The following is a 16,251-nucleotide window of genomic DNA, read 5'->3' on the forward strand; positions in this document are numbered from 1 at the left end:
TCTACCACTCGTCCTTCTTTTTCTGTCCCAGGTCATGCTGGCGTTAACTACAGGAATGCAACTCTCGATTATTTGTTTCCAGCATTTTCTACAAACTGATTCTATGTTTAGCTCTTGTCTTTTGCTGGATTAGCTGAGATCTTAGGCCAATGATTGTCATCCCTGACTGCTCATTCTTATCCCCAACAGAGAATCTAAACATATTGATGACTGTCTGCTGCCTCCAATTCAGTTAAGTGGAAATCTTAGGTGTGGGGTCCACATGTATGAACTTTTAAAATTCCCAAGTGAGTCTAATAAACACAGGGCTAGGGACCACTATCCTGAACCCTCTCTACTTGTCTGCTAGGTTATATACTTCACTGTGAGAGTAGATTATATGCTGTATTCTAACAGCAGACTTCTCTGTGCTTGTTCAGGGCAATGTGTAGAATACAGTGTTTGCTTCTGTCCCTTCATTTCATGGAGTTTACTGTAAGTGGAAGTTTCTCTTCCACCCACCTGTTCCCAAATACCCAGCAGCCACTTCCCAAATAATTGACTCAGAGGCTTAATATTATTTATAAATGCTTAGCTGGTAGCTCAGGCTTATAACTAACTAGCTCTTACACTTAACTTGTAATTCTTTTTTTTTTTTAAAGAAATTCTTTATTATATATGCAGTTTTCTGCCTACATGTGTCCTTGCAGGCCAGAAGAGGGCACCAGATCTCATTACGAGTGGTTGTGAGCCACCATGTTAACCCAGAATTCTTATCCATGTTTAGCCATGTGGCTTGGTACCTTTTCTCAGTCCAACATTCTCATCTTACTTCCTCTACATCTGGCTGGTGACTCCTCCCTCATTCTGCCCTTCCTCTTCCCAGAATTCTAGTCTGGTTGCCCCACCTATACTTCTTGCCTGGCTACTGGCCAATCAGCTTTTATTAAACCAATTCAAGTGACAAATCTTTACAATGTACAAGAGCATTTTCCCCCAGCAGTTTACATGGAGGGGACCCCTGGATTTTCCTAAAACAGCCGAGTCCCCCTACATTGGCTGCTCTGGTCTGTTGGTGAACTTTCTTAAGGAGAGAATGACTATGGGAGTGGCCAGCGGGGGGTGGGGGGGTGGGGGGGTGGGAGGGACAGCACACAGATGTGTAAGGAAAACCTACCCTAATGAGTATAAAAAACCACTAATGAGAGTGAACTCAACAGTCAACCACAAAACATACAGTCCAAAGATGGCCTAGACTAGACTGCAGGGCTCTGCCTCTGAAAGAATGTTCCAGATGTCATATGTCCTGGTCACAGAAACTACAGATAGTGCCAGAATTACATTGCCATGTGCTTTCTACAGCATCTCTGGCTTCTGTGGCTTGGGTCTTGTGTTGTATCCCTTCCAGGCCCCTCCTTTTCACCTCTGGGGCAGGTCCCAGTGACATTGGTGGTTCAAGGATACTGTTAGTCTTTTTCTTCCAGAGTTGTTCTTTTGTAGTGTTATTTTGGACTTGGGTGATGGCTCGGCAGGTAAGGATGCTTGCCACCAAGCTTGGTGACCTGAATTTGGTCCTCAGAATCTACATGTTGGAAGGGGAGACCCAACTGCTGCAAGTTGTCTTCTGATCCCATCATGGTATATTTTGATCTCAGCATGTTATTTTGGCAGTTCTGAGTCTTGTGAAGTTGCCTGTGAATGTAAGATATTTTTTTTCTATTTCTGAAAAGAAAAAGTTAGGGTTTGATAGGTTGCATTGAATCTATGTATTACTTTGGGTAGTCTTGGCATCTTAGTAATAGTAGATCTTGTTCATGAACATGGGATGTCTTCCCATTTATTTCTTTTAGCATCATTTTCTAGGTTCTGTTTTACAGATCTTTTGGCTGATGAGCTTATGTGTTATGTATTTTATGCTATTATAAACGGACTTTTATATTATTGAAGTATAAAACATTGATATTTTTTGTTTGATTATCTTCTGTCGTGTTATTTTGTTGAATTCATTTGTACGTGTGTGTAATCCTTACGATTTTCTGTATTTTAGATGACATCATCTATGAACAGGTAATTTCACTTTTAACTCCATGCGTATTCACATCCTCCCTCCCTTCCCTGTCTCCCTGTCCTCTCCTTTAAATATATAGATTAGATTTATTTATTGTTTATGTATGTGGGCATTTTGCCTGCATGTATGTCCATGTACCATGTGTGTGCCTGGTTCCCACAGAGGTCAGAAGAGGGTGTTGGATCCCCTGGAACTGGTTGTGATCTGCCATGTGGGTACTGGAACTGACCCCAGATTCTCTTGAAGAGCAGCCAGTGCTCTTAACTTCTGAGCCATCTCCCCAGCCCTCTCATGTTTTGAAATAGGGTTTGACTGTGATGCTCAGGGTGGACTCAAACTGCCAATTCTCTTGCTTCAACCTTTCAAGTGCTAGGATTAGAGGTATACACCACCATGCCCGGATAGCTCTATGTATTCCTATCCCAATAATCTGAGGAATTCTGTATAATCTCTGAGGTTTTCATAAAGATTTCATGCCTTCATCTATTCATAGGGACATCTTTCATGGTAACCTGCAGTGAAAATAGGATTATCCTTGAATTCTCGATGTTCCTCCTCGTTAGGAAGAGATGCTCTTGTTCCCTATGTACCTCTCTACCTTTCTATCATATCCAGACATCAGTTACTAAATTCTGATGAAGGTATCTTATTTCTTAACAGATGTGAGGTCCTAAGGAGACCCAACTTCTATTCCTCCTGTATTTAGGATAATGCCAGAAAAGTACTCAGTAAATACTTACGTGTGTGTATAGTACAGGATAACGTAATTACTTTTCTTAGACGTAGTGGTCCTTTTCCTTGGTCTTGAGAAGCTGTAAGGGACTTCCTTCCATACAGCTCCTGGCGTCTTTCTTCACGTTATTCCAGTGGTTATTTGGTGGGTTCTAAGAGGAAAGGAGAGGCCCATGCGCTTTGCTGCCCCTTGAATTGGTGCTTCCCAGCAATACGAAGGAGCCAGTCCTGGGGCCATCCAATGGCTATTCTTGGCTATGGCCAATGTGTTTCTTCCCCAGTCTTCCTGTAGTCCAGGTTACCCTTAAGGAATCAGATGTTGTAGACATTTCTCATTTCCCCAAAAGCTTTCTTATCCAAAAGCCACCCTCTGCCTCACTCTTTGGCTGCCAATACTCCATATTGCTTCAGTCTGCAACACGTTACGCTTTAAACCCGTACGTGTGCAATTGTGCTTTCTCAAGGTGTATGTCAGCCACAGTGTTTAGAGTGCAAACACCAGGGACTGAAATGTGGTCTTCACTGTGCTTCCTAATGGCCCTTTAACACACATTCCAGATCATCATGGTTATGTATGCTAGAGGATAAAGGAAGTTGGAGCACAGAACACAAAACAAGGCCCAGGCTCACTGGTTTACCATTAAAAAAACAACAGGGGCCTGTTAGATGGCTCAGTGGGTAAAAGCACTTGGTCCCAAGCCTGACTAGGTCCATTCCTCAGAACTGCATGGTGGAAGAAGAGAACCAACCCCCAAAACTGTTCTCTGACCTCCCCACGAGTAGACTTGTCTGTGGGCTTCATGTCCCTAGTGCTTACAAAAGTCCCTATTAGAATATTCAGTAGATACTTGAGTGAAAGGTCATTCCTAATAACTAATTTTTACTGGCATTCTTCAGTTGTTTATTTCTCACCAAACCTACTAGGGCCAAGTTGAAGCAATAAAATCGTGAATTTAGAAATACTTTCCTGGGCAGTGGTGGAATATGCCTTTAATCCCAGTATTCGGAAGGCAGAGGCAGGCAGATCTCTGTGAGTTTGAGGCCAGTCTGGTCTACAGAGCGAGTTTCTGGACAGCCAGGGATACACAAAGAAACCCTGTCTCGAAAAAAACAAACCGAGAGAGAGAGAGAGAGAGAGAGAGAGAGAGAGAGAGAGAGAGAGAGAGAGAGAGAGAGAGAGAACACCTCCCTGAAGGGCATTACTGGATTACCACATCTACCATTTAACTCAGTGTACAGCACTAGAATATCCCTTTAAAGTCTTTCAGCCTTGTACAAAATGTAAGGTGTACATACAGGCATATACCCGCAGAATAGAAGCTTTAAGGTGAGTGAGAGTGTGTGTGTGGGTGTAGAAGGAAGGAGAGTGAGACAGTCCTCAGCTTACTGTCTGATACATCAATAACTTTTCATGCTCTAATCCTTATGGACTGGCTGCAGATCTAAAGGCCACTCACACTAATATCCCATACAATAGTTTGTTTATGTCATAGGTGGGATTTGGGGGTTTCGTTTTTGTTTAGATTTTATACATGAACACTGCTACATCACTCCCACTTCCCAACCAACTCCACCCCTGTCCCCTCCCCAATTCATGATCTCTTACTTTATTGTTTTAGATATAGATATAGATATATGATCAATACATATGCACATGTGTACATGCTTACACGTAACCTATTGAGTCAGTTTATCTTTGATCCTATGTGTGTGCTAGGGCTGACCCCATGGGATTGGACAGCCTATATGGGAGCTCATGCCTGGAAGAAACTGATTAGCCTTCTCTCAGCAGCCACTGACTACCTGTAGCCTTTCATCTAGGGTTGGAGCCATGTGGAATTTGTCTGTGTTGGCCCATTAAGTGGTGTTATCATTATGTTGATCTTGTTCATGCAACCATATTGACAGTTATGGGTACATTTTCTCTATCATGTCTAGGGGACGCTATCTAATAGTAGACACTCTGGGATGCTGTTTCTTACCATCTTTCTGCTCTCTCTTCTGTGATTTTCATTGAGCCTTAAATGTAGGATTTTCGATGCAGATGTGATCAGTTGGGTTGGGCACCCCACAGTCTCTAATTCTCTGAATTTTCACTGGTTGCAGAGCTCTGTAATTGTCTCCATCTTTTGTAAAAAGAAGCTGGTGTGATGAGGGGTGGGTGAAAGCTGCAGTGACCTGTGGGTAGATGGACAGATGTTAGAGAACAGTAAGAAATGATGCTAGTTTAGGACACAGGCAGTAGTAGGTCCTCTCCGATCTATGACATCTCTGTTCATGAGTGGCTGGCTAGGTTTACAGTACCATGCACAAATACCTTTGTAGATGTAACCATCTTTTTAAATAAGAAACACAGAGCCGACTGCAGAGTTTAAAAGCCCAAGAGGTCAGAGCAATAGCTAAGAGCTAAAAAACCTTACCCTTCACTGCCGCTGCTGTCCTCCTCAGCCGCAAGAGACCTACTTCCTGTGTGTTTGTCCTTTTTATTGACTTTCTATTCTCTCTTCTCATTGGTTGTAAACCCAACCACATGACCTCCTCTTCACTGCCCATCTATACAGACCTCCAGGTCTTCTATGGTTGGTATTGATATTAAAGGTGTGTGTCTCCATGCTGGTGGTATCCTTGAACACACAGAGATCTGCCTGTCATGTGATCGGGATTAAGGGCGTGTGCTACCACTGCCAGACTTCTGCTAATGGCTTGCTATTAGCTCTGACCCCCAGGCAACTTTATTTATTAACATACAAATAAATTCACATTTCAGTACAAATAAAATATCACCATATACCTTCCTGCTGACTGGACCACACATCCAATTAGACAGCTGTGGGTTACCCCCAAGATAAGGGTACCACCACTGCACCATTGGGGATGTCTTGCCAGGCTGGTCAGACACCTTCTTCCCTCTATTGCTTTCCACCTTATTTTCCAGACAGGATCTCTCAATGAACCTGGAGCTCACCCACTGCACAAGACCGGCTAGCTGGCCAGTGTGCCCCAGTGACCCTCCTGGCTTTGCCTCCGCACTGCTAGACACTGGAAGGGAGCACACTGCCATGCCAGGCTTTGGCCTGGGTGCTAGGGATCCAAGCTCGGGACTTCAATCTAGTGCAGCTAACACTCTACCAGCTGAGCTTCCTCTTGAGCCCCTCGGTCATTTTTAAATGTAATATTTTTATTCTATGGAATTTCATCTATGAGTATGATATATTTTGATTATATTCATCCCCAGTGCTCCCAGATCCATCCCCAACTCTTCACCCTCTCCCAACGTGTTCTTTTTGTCTCTTTAATCCCATGGAGTCTAATTTGTGCTGCCCATATACACATGGGTGTTGGACCATCCACAGGAGAGTAGTAGACCCCTCCCCCATGGGCCACACCCTAAAACTGCTCTCGACCAGAAGCTATCAATTGCCAATAGCTCCTCAGCTAGGGGTGGGGACTCACGGCCTTCCCGCTCCATTCTGGGATGTCGCCTGTCTTGATCTTGTGCAGGCCACTACAGCGGCTGTGAGTTCATGGGTCCTGTCATGTCCAGAAGACACTTCCGGTCTGGTCCTCCCTGACCACTGGCCCTTATGATCTTTCTGCCTCCCTTCCTCAGGGGTCCTGAGTCTTGTCAGGGAGGGGACTGTCATTCTTAAATGTGCTCAGTCAGTTCAATCATGATGAGATCATTAACTCAAGCCCCATTTCTCAAGTATAAGAGGATAGTGGCTTTGAGAGGGACATAGAAGAAGGTGGGGAGGGATTCCTATAGAAGCTCTTTAGCCTGGCTAAACCACCTTCCACTGCTCCAACTGGTCATGTGAAATTGGAACTTTGTTCCCAGTGTCTTCTCAGGATTCTGTCACGTTCTCACAGTTCTCTCCTTGGAGAAACTCTTATTCCCAGATTAAATTCTTCCACATATGGAGACAGTTGTGCCATCTTTCATTTATTTCTTATTTTCTTCCTTCCTCTTTGTAAACACAGCACATGAATCTATTTGTTCTGTTATTCATATAATAAAAGAATACTTTGAGAAAAATTGAATTCCACCCCCCTGCACCCACTTGCCCCAAGGACAACTGCTGTTGACCATATAAAAACTGCAACTGTGGTTCATTTATAGTTCCCCACTTTTAGCTTTTTTGTTTGTTTGTTTAGAGAGGGAAACAACTTTAGCATGGAAAGGTTTATTTAGCCTCTTGTGAACTCAGAGGTTCCTGCCGGTGGTTGGCTGGCACCATTGCTTCAATCTGAGCCCAGGTAGGATCCTCACAGCAGAAAGCACATGGCCTAGCAGAGATGCTCAGTCCGTGGCCTTCACAAGGTCGGCAGGTGAGGAGAGGAGGAGAGACATGCACAAGGTATGCTCTTCAAATTTGCTCCTCACTGACCTATTACCTCCCACCAGGCTTCATTTCCTAAAACTCCCCTGGTGAAATTAGTGCCCTGAGGATCCCGAGGCCCTGGGGTCCTCCCCTCAGAAATGCTGGAGCCTAGACTTCTCGTGAGCCTTAGGGGAAGGGAGAGGTATTGAAGACTTGGCATCCAAACCTTAGCACCTGTCGACACTGACTGATATAAGTCAGTGGAGAAGCCATGTGCTCGCTCTCTACCCTGACATTTCTGTCCTCTTCTCAAGAAGTAGTGCCCAGATGTTGGTTGTGCCCAGATGTTGGTTGTGCCCAGGTCCAGGTGGAAGAAACTGTGCCAGTGGTGTTTGCAGGTTTGAGGTCTGGCTACAGCAGTGTCTACAACACAGTCTTTCATGCATCTTCCGGTGACCTCCGGCCCTGTATTTGGGAAACAACCCACATTCTGGATACGAGGATTTAGGTGCTTTCTCAACTACCACTTGCTGCTAGGAAGGAAATGTGTATCTGCCTCTTGGTCATAGTTTGGTAAACTTTTAAGGTATCACCTAGAATTCTCCCCCATCTCATGACATCTCAGGCCCTGCTTGCGCCCCCCCCCCGCAGGTAGCCACGGGGGGACGCTGAGAGGAACTGCCAAGATTCATGTTCCAGCAGTTTCTCAGGTCTCAGCGATTCAGGGAAGCGTTACAGAGTACCCCTCACTCCCCCACTCAGATCTGTCCAGTATTCACCTAAGGCCAGTGCTGTCCTGGTCCTGAGGGCCGCCCGGAGAGTTTTGCTCTGTCTGTTGGAAAGACTCCCACGGCGTTCTGGCCCAAGAAGCAAAGATACTCCTCTCGACTGGGTGAACATTCCTCGGCCTGCCTTCCTTTTTAAGGCTGCACTTCCCAATGATCTTATGACCTGGGCTGTGCTTGGCGGGTGGAGGTAGGGAACCGAGAGGAGAGGGGCAAGGAAGGAGGGAGGAAGCAGAAAAGAGGTTTGGGGGCTGGAGGAGAAACTAGGAGATTGGGGATCTGGACAATAGGAAGAAAAATGCAAAGCAAAATAAGGAACCCCTTTTTTTTGGGGGGGGGAGTAGGGGAGGGTTGTGTGTTAAGACTAGACACCAGAAAGCCAGGAAGAACGGTTGTGCACTTTCCAGATCCTAAAGTGTTAAATCCAGTCTCTCATTCTCTGAGAGACACGTATCCCCGCTACCCTCCACACGCCAAGAGCGGAACAGAATGAACGTGAGTGCGGGGATTCTTCTGGTTGTAAATTAAGGGGGGAAGAGTGCTTGAAGAAGAAATTATGGGGTACGATGGAGGCTGAGAATGGATTTGGTCACCTATAGTGAATCAGAGTGCCACCGGCTGCGTGGTTCCATGGTGTAATGGTGAGCACTCTGGACTCTGAATCCAGCGATCCGAGTTCAAATCTCGGTGGGACCTTTCTCTTTAGTCCACTGTAGGATCCATTTTCTTTCCTCTTCACAGTCCTGCCTGAGCAGAGGAAGGAAAGGGGAACAGGTGCCCGCATTCCTCCAGCACTAGGCCATTTGCGGGTCACAGATATGTCCCAGCTCTTAGCTCAGAGACACCAGTCTAGTGCATAGCTTCCCCGACACCGCAATAGGGCACCCCATCCTTGGCCCAGCCCGGGACTCGCTGTCACATCGGAGGCCCTCCCAGTCCTCAGGTGAGCTGGGGCTGCAAGGGTTCCAACACCGCGAGGTTGCGCACGGCGCGTCCTGGCTGCCCGCACACCCGCGGATCCCTCTCCTGTTTCTGCACCGGATGAAAGGAATTTAAACGCCAGCTAGCCCTTCTCAGCTTGGTCTTGGGTTTGAGCATTTCCAGCGCATTTCAGTTTGCTGAACTCGGAGTTTCGATTGAAACCAGCGGAGGCCGCGGATGTCTTCCGGTGAGTCTGACTGGGGAATCTCTTTAAGTCCTAAATTTATACGAAAAGCTGAGCCTGGGTTTCAGCGCCCCTGGTGGCTGCTCCCAGGCTGCGAGTGGGAAATCGCTGCAGCTTCCTCCTGCCAGAACTCCGCGCCAGGAAAACTCCTTGGAGAAGATCCTGGCAATGTTAGAAGAGGATTGAAAGGAGCCTTTCCTATGTAGGTGCCTGAAGACATTTAAAGAATTGTTGCCTTGCCGGGCAGTGGTGGCGCACGCCTTTAATCCCAGCCCTCGGGAGGCAGAGCCAGGCGGATCTCTGTGAGTTCGAGGCCAGCCTGGGCTACCAAGTGAGTTCCAGGAAAGGCGCAAAGCTACACAGAGAAACCCTGTCTACAAAAACAAAAACAAACAAACAAAAAAATTATTTTCCTGTAGTTGGAATTTGGGGTAGTTACGAAGTACTGAAAAGTATAACTGCTGCTTTAGAGAGTTCAGTCTGGGATCTAAAAAGAAATGGGAGGACCCAGCAGGGGTGGTTGAAAGAGGCGAGGGCGAAAATGCAAGTAAAAGACTTCAGCCCCTCGTAACTGGGTCAGTGTCTCTCTGGAAAGTAAACTTCTCCAGGTACTTAACCTCTCAGACAAGCGGTTCTCAACATGTGGGTCACGACCCCCTTGTGGGAATCCAACGATCTTTTCACAGCGGTCATCTGTCGAAAAACACAGATATTTACATGACGATTCATAACCGTAGCAAAATCTCAGTTATGTCCGATGTGACAGTGAGTCCCGAGCTGGGCAGGAGGCCAAGGATGGGGTGCCCTATGGCTGTGTTGGGGAAGCAACGAAACAACTTTAAGGTTGGGGGTCACTACAACATGAGGAACTGTATTAAAGGGTCGCAGCATTAGGAAGGTTGAGAACCACCGCCTTAGGACCCCGGCTCCCCTCTCCTGGTGGTGGCTCCAGCACTAATAGAGAGCATTTAATTTCATTCTCATTGGCTCCTCAAGCTACCAGTGGAATCCCATCCATATGGCTCAGTGGATAGTGACTGGACCCCGCTCTTGTACCAAATTCTGACACCGGGTAAACACCCCATCCCCAAAGTCAGCTCCTGGAATCTGAAGGGGTTGGGGAGCTGCATGCTCCACGACAGCCATCTTGGGGGTGTTCTAGCTTGCTTTTCTGTTGCTGGGATAAAACATTCTGACCAAAAGCAACTTGGGGAGGAAAGGGTTTATTTCCGCTCCTAGATTACGTCCATCATAGAGAAAAAGTAGCAGAAGCGGGAAGTAGAAACCATGGAGAAAAGCTATTTGCTGGCTTGCTCCCAGGCCCGGTTCAGCTCTCTAACACAGCCCAAGCATGCTTGCCTAGGCTTGGAACTGCCCACTGTGGGCTGGGCCTTCTCCATCAGTTAACAATCAAGAAAATGATCCACAGACACGCCCACAGGACAATCACATCCAGGCAGCTTCCCGAATGAGGCTCTCTCCTCCTTGGTATGTCAAGTTGACCACCAAGATTAGCCATCACAGGAGGACGTGAAATAAACACTCTGGAGTCTGGGACAAGAGAGCCTTCTTCACTCCCGTGGTCAGCTTTCAACAAGCTTAAACAGCATATGCAGTTCACCTATATAATGTATAATACAATGCACACCGTGCCATCGTCTGCAAGGGTGTGCTGGCCAGCAACTTCCCGACTATAGACCCCACCTAACTGAAAACCCCATTTCTGGGACCCGGACTCCTGAGGGACAGGAACCTGGAGATGCAGTTGTGGGTCACAAATGGTAGAGAGGAGCAGCCAGGACACCGGGATCCCCCCAGCTCCTGACTTGGGAAACTTCTCTGCCTCCTTCAAGCCCAGTCCGGCTTCACAGTAAAAGACAGCAGCTTTGGTTTCCGCTAAAAAGAGAAGCCCCACGGAAATTTGAACTCTGATCGCTGGACTCCCAGTCTAGAGTGCACACCATTACACCACGACTGATTTCTTAATTGGCTGTAGGTGTGTAAATCCATTCTCGGCCTCCAAGAATTTCCTCCTCAAGTATTTATCTTTGTCAGACTGGATCCTAGCACGATGGATACACAGGAGTCGTCGGCCCCGCTCACGTCCTCGCTGCCTGATCTTTAGGTTTGTATCTCCCGGAACGAGATCAAATCCTTTTTTGGGACCGGACACAAAGAAGGGCGTTTTAGGGCCGCCAGTACGGCTCCCATCTGGTCCACGTTGCAGGAGCCTTCTGTTCCGAGGTAAAATTCCTGCCCCAAGCATTCCTTGCGTTTTCTTAGTAGTTGTCCGCGTCCCATCCCTCACACAGTCACTGATGATGCTCGGAGCAGGATCGGACTTCAATGGATCAGACTTAACTGGATCCGAGTCTTCCCTACCCGCCTCCTTCTCCCCCCTCCTACCCCCAATTCCTTTTCGGGTCTTTTATCTCTGCTCCCACTTGGCTTTCTTTCTGCCTTCCCCTTGTCACATTCTCCACAGCTTCGTCCAAACGTCTGTCCTCGTACGCACTTCTCTTTTTCCGAGAGAAGCGGGGACGGGAAGAGGGAGAGAGATTCAAAGTAGGATGGGCTACAATCTGAGAAGGTGAAGAAGAACGAGAGTCTCTTGTCCCGACCTGTTGGGTGAACCTCCAACAGGCAAGATCCTGCTAGGAAAGGCGAAATCTACTCTCAAGAGTTTAAGGATTTTTCACAACCGTGGAGAGTCAGTCCTCTTCCTTGCCCACGGAGTCCCAGGGAGCAAGGGTATGGGCGCCACCTGGCGGACATCTGGGGACAGCGCACAAAATGCGGCTTCGCTTGGCCTGGTCCCCAGTGAGACCCGCCTAGGGGCTTGTGCAAAGAAAAACTAGGGTTGGCCTAATTAGAGAGGAAGGTTGGAGGAGGTGTAGGCACTCAGCTAGCTCTGGTCTCTTTTCTCACCTTCTGGTGCCCGCAGCCTCCGCGTTGCTGTCTCCCGGGGGCCCTGGGAGCCTCTGGACGCCGAATCCCCATGATGGGATGAGCCAAGAGCCGCTCACAAGAGTGAGAGCTGCCAAACCCAAGAACGAAAAGGACATGGTGGTAGTGGAGGCCGCAGCCGCTACACATCACACTGTGTATGACCTTGGTATGCTACGTACGACCTCCAGAGTGGTGGTCGAGGAGAACAGACCTAAGGATTGGTCCTAAGGAGAGAACAGGACTCCCTATGCACTCCCCCCCCCCCAACCACCACCCCAGCCCTCTTGCCCTCCTCTTTCCTCTCGTTCTCTTCTCACTCCGAACAGAACCACTCTTCCACCCGTGGTCGCCTCTCTAACTTTCTTGCTTCACATCGCCCACGTCCTCATCCGACGCGGTCCTGGGTGGGAAGCACATTCCGGTTTCAATAGGGCACCCTCTAGATTTTCCAGGGAAATTTGGTTCAACTGAGGTAGGGAGGCTTTAAAGAATACACACTTTTGAAATACACACTCTCCAGTTTGGGGACTCTTCGGTATTAAAACTCAGAAAGACTGAGTGGGAATCTGTTATTTTAAAATCTGTTTATTATTTTATTTGTGTCTAAGAAGATGTCAGGTTCCCTGGTGATGAAGTTACAGGCAACCTCACGTGGATGCTGGGACCTGAACTCTGGTCCTCAGCAAGAGCAGCAGACACGCTCAGTGGCCAGCCATCTCTTTAGCTCCCTTAGTGACATTTTTGATCCCCCAGGAACTCTTTCATGGAACACCTCCTGGGTGTTCTTAGGTGCCAGGCCCAGGTCTCTCCCCAACGCAGAGACCATGCATCTTCTCCCCTCAGATTCTCCCCGTTCCTTCCATCACAGCATCAGCTCGAAGTAGGTGGCTTATACAGCACCATATCAGAGGTTCTTAATCTCGCCAGAGCCATCTGTATCGGCAAAGTAAGGTGGTTGATACAGCACCATATCAGAAGTCCAGAATCTCACCAGAATCATCCATATCGGGCGTGGATGAGGTTTTCTGAGGGTGCGTTACGGTTCTGTCCTGGAGAGGGCGACTTTCTTGCCGGCAGCCTCCTTTTCTTTCTTTCCTTCCTTTTTTTTTTTCCCTCTCTCGAAGTCCAGTCTGACTCCAGAGTCACTGTGCAACCGACGATGGCCTTGAACTTTTTTAAATAAAAATGTATTTATTTTTTATTTTGTATCTACGTAAGTTATAATGGATCAAATGACTTTAAATGTTTGCAATGGAAACAGGGACAGAAGGTGTTGGGGGGGGGTGGGGAGACGAGCGAAAAATCCTGCCTCTCAGACAGGCAAATGATTGACAAGCCACGACCTTTGTCCTCTTGGAAATAGATCAAATCAAGATCTGCTTCGCTGTTCTTTTTGCCCTATATCCATGCATATAAAAATCTCTTCTAAGTTAGTGAAGCTCAGTGGGTACATCCGTGAGCCCTTGTGGCGGCAAGCATTGGCCGGTCCGTACTGAAAGGAGCCTGAAATTCTTATACTTTGGTTGTGAGCCTAGGCTTTAACGGCTGAGCCGTCTCTCCAGCCTGAAGTCTGAAATTCCGAATTCAGCAGGCATCCTCGGCAGGTGAGCCACCAACAGCAGGTACCATGAGGCCCAACCTAGGAGTGGGAAGGTGACGAGGAACACTTGAGACAGCGCCGGACTCTTTAGATCCTGGAAATCTGGGACAAAAGAACCTGAAGAATCTCCCAAGACAGTGAGGAGTAGAGAAAATTCTTATAATAAGTCATGTAAAGATGGAAAATACACAGAGAGTCTGGATACTTTATGTTATTGCATTGTCTTTTAATCGTTTGTTGAGGAAGGAGCAACAGCTGCTAAGAGATGTTTGCTTATTAGTGTTGCTGGATTAATCTAACATATATTTTAAAAATGTCTTGACTGCAAAATTTAAGTCAAAAGATATGTTACTTTGGGAAAGAGGTTCTGCTTTTATTACCACGGGAAATAAATAAATAAAATAAATAAAAGGCTGTTGATTCATTCTGGGTTAAGGAAAATCAGGTTTGGTTGAGGAAGACCCCCTGAAAATTCTCCAATGGGAACAGTTGTCCCAGATGATCCAACATTTCAGAGCATTTCTGTTGCAGTTTCCTCTGAGTTCTGCATCCAGAACAGCTTGAAGGCTGCTGGCTGAGATGATTCAGCCTCACAGACTACTCCAGTCAGGACTTGACCATAATCCTGAATTTCTTTAGCATCCCCCAAAGATTACCAACACTCCCAATCAGTGGGAAGTAGGCTAGAGAACTATACCCACATTCCCCCAAATAAATTATGAATGTTTGTCATTGTTTGAGGGGGTTGGTTACAAGTTGTTATGGATAATGGTCAGGAAAAAAGCTGAACAAAGGAGATTAGATTCAGGGATATTGTTCTGAAAAGAAAAAGAGGGGAAATAGAAATGATAAGATAAAAAGGTAGATTATTGAATCTACTTTAATCCAAAAAACAACTATTAATCTTACATATTTTACATTAGTATGGATTTTGGTTTATTGATCCAAATTTAAAGTTAATCTTGTTGTACTGTATGTATATTTCTACTTTTACTTAGAGTGTTATGTTTATGCAGCTCATTTAAAAATGTAATGTATATTTTAAAATATAGGTTAATAGTCATCTATAATAATCAAACTTATAGCCATATTAGTGAGGTTTTCTAGGTATACAAAGGTATATTTCAATCAGATAGGTAATCTTCAAACACTTCGAAGACCTACAGATTATGACATTTAAAATGTTTTAAGAACTAGACTTTTCTTGACAGTGAGACACATCTGCTCCTGGCAGCACCAATTATTTCAAAGAGGATGATGATAATCAAAGAAACTCTTTATGGAGTTTGCTTTCAATGTGGCAAGGCTGGCCACTTGGACAAGAAACTGGTCTTGCCTGGACTGCTTGACAGAATGCTGTATAAACTGGACATGTAGGACCCACAGGAAAATGACTGCTAAACTTTGCCAAAACAAGGTGGGATGGCCATCCAGATTCCTGCTTCACAGAAGAAACTGCCAGACATTCTTCAGGACACAGAGGAAAGCAACTGATGAACTTTGCCAGTATAGGTGAAACAGTCCCTCAAATTTCCTGCTTCACTAAAAAGTCTGCCAGATACTCTAGGCCTATAGGCTGAAGATGGATGCCCCAATGTTACAGAAAAACTTAAGTGACTATCCAAGCAGCCAGATGTCTCTGTCATTTCTAGAATTTTAGAAGTTGCTTGCAATGCACTTCCTGTTTATTCAGGTAATATTATATCCTTCTGGGGTGTTTCACAGAGTTGAGGACTAGATAGTTATAGTTTTCCTTAGTTATGATAGAAGTTAAATTAGATATAAAACTTTAGACTCATCAAGATAAGATAGATACTTGAGTGTTTTCTCTAATTTTGTCAAATACAAATAGAGACTAGATATTGTAACTGCAATTCTTGTTTGATAACTGTTGTTATATAATTTTACAATGTTAAAGTTAAAACCTTCCTTTTTGATTAGACAGAAAGGGGGAAATGCAGTGGAATGTCCGTCTGTATGCTGTGAATCTGTGTTGCTCTCACTGATTGATAATAAAGCAGTTTGGGCCAGTGGTGAGGCAAGATAAGGTTAGGTAATCAAACTGAGGATGGAGATGAAGAAGGGTGGAGTCAAGAGGATGCCAGCCAGCCACTGAGAAAGCAAGACATGTAGAAAATGAGGTAAGAAGCCATGAGCCACGTGGCAAAGCATAGATAAGAAATATGGGTTAATTTAAATGTAAGAGCTAGCTACTAATAAGCCTGAGCCCTTGGTCTAGCATTTATAATTAATATAAGCCTCTGAATGATAGTTTGGAAAGTGACTGATGGGTGTAATCAGGCATACGGAACAGAAAGTTCTGCCACTGGTTACAATTTTCCTTTCTGTCTTACCTTATGGAATTCAATTTTCCAACTGAAGCTCAGGCATGATTTCTGACCCAGTTAAGGCAGTTAAGGGAAGGGAGAGAGGCCTTCTTCTTCCTCAGTCAGTATTTAAAGGACCTCCTCACCTGAGGTGACCTTGACAGCCTTCAGTTAGGACCACCGAGAGCGACCAACAGAGGCACAGGGTAGCTCATCATCCCACCCTAAAGCTCAGCCAGGTGAAGTGGCCACAGGCCTTCCTTACCCCACACTGCCTCCAGGTGCCCAGCTCATATGACACTCCACCAGGCAAGGGACCTTTGT

General features: G+C 46.1%; 1 non-coding gene across 1 annotated transcript; it reads left to right on the plus strand.

The window, feature by feature from the left end:
* Nucleotides 1-8,510: 8,510 nt before the first annotated feature.
* On the plus strand, nt 8,511-8,582 carry Trnaq-cug (transfer RNA glutamine (anticodon CUG)). The gene has a single exon. It is a non-coding gene; the product is annotated as a tRNA-Gln (tRNA).
* Nucleotides 8,583-16,251: the final 7,669 nt, after the last annotated feature.

Source organism: Peromyscus eremicus, chromosome 6 (assembly GCF_949786415.1).
Source record: "Peromyscus eremicus chromosome 6, PerEre_H2_v1, whole genome shotgun sequence".
Lineage (NCBI taxonomy): Eukaryota > Metazoa > Chordata > Mammalia > Rodentia > Cricetidae > Peromyscus > Peromyscus eremicus.